Source organism: Echinops telfairi, unplaced genomic scaffold (genome assembly GCF_000313985.2).
Source record: "Echinops telfairi isolate 266 unplaced genomic scaffold, ASM31398v2 ScPeMD7_49;HRSCAF=173, whole genome shotgun sequence".
Classification (NCBI taxonomy): Eukaryota; Metazoa; Chordata; class Mammalia; order Afrosoricida; family Tenrecidae; genus Echinops; species Echinops telfairi.
The window spans coordinates 866,531-867,697 of NW_022103947.1; positions in this window are offsets into that span (position 1 = coordinate 866,531).

Here is a 1,167-nt window from a genome sequence, read left to right on the forward strand (position 1 = left end):
ACCTAACTATTCCGACTTGTCCCCCTGTCTTTAGTTATTGAATTCAGAGAGGAATCAATTGAATTTTTGTAGGTATGATCATTGACCTCAAGATTGGGATGCATTTTCAAATAGCCTGAGAAAGGAGCCCAGTTTATACAAATAATGTGCATTAACGGTGTACTTGCTGCTAATAAAATGCTAATGTTTTCAAACTATGTAGCCTGGAAAGCACAGGTGAGATTTGTAGATAAGCAACTTAAATATTTATGAAGATATTTAGACATATTTAATTTTTACAAAAAATGTTTAGACTATAATTATTTCAAGAATTAAACTCCCTCATGCTATCAGAGCCTTAAATCAAATTCTACTTCTCAGGCATATCCTTCCATCCCTATGTCATGACCTGGTGGAATAAGGTCAGAAAGGCTCTTCAGATGGTATTTGTAGTCATAAATGTATAAATCAATCCAACAATTCACTTATTTTTAGAAACATCTTCCATGTGACATGCATTGCATTGATGCATTGGGCATTCTAGAATATATTTATAATAAAAGTGAACACATTTGCTATTCATGCCAGGAACTGATATAGCCACACAACACATCTTGTGTTAGCTCATTTAATTAGTAGAGAAATCTTTATGGTTGGTACTATTATCATTCCCATTTTCCAAATCAAAATGTTTTCTCTAAATTATAGGAAGTCACAATAAATTGAAAGATTATTTCCTTAACAATGAACAGCTTTCAATGAATAATAAGACTGATAATCAGTTCACAATAAGTAAGAAATGGAAAAATAAATTGCATAGCTGAGTGAATCAATGCGAGGAAATCAGACACAAGTGACCTATGATCATATCCACATTATTTTAATTAAAAGAACTGCTAGCACTTAACATTCCAGGGGCTTCACATAAAATTCCAGATATCTGGCTTCTTAAGAAACAAACAAGAAGATTTGGAAACTCTGGCTTCAATTTCTCACACAGCCACTCTCAGGTCAAATGCCAGCTGCTCACATTAGTGAATATGTTTGCACACTAGTTTCCCATAGTCTCCACTGATCTGTGATAACTCTGAGAGACAATCTACTTCATTCAGACATTTCAAACATGTGGCTTTTAAAAATAATCATTTTATTGGTGGCTCTTACAGCTCTTATCACAAGCCATACATA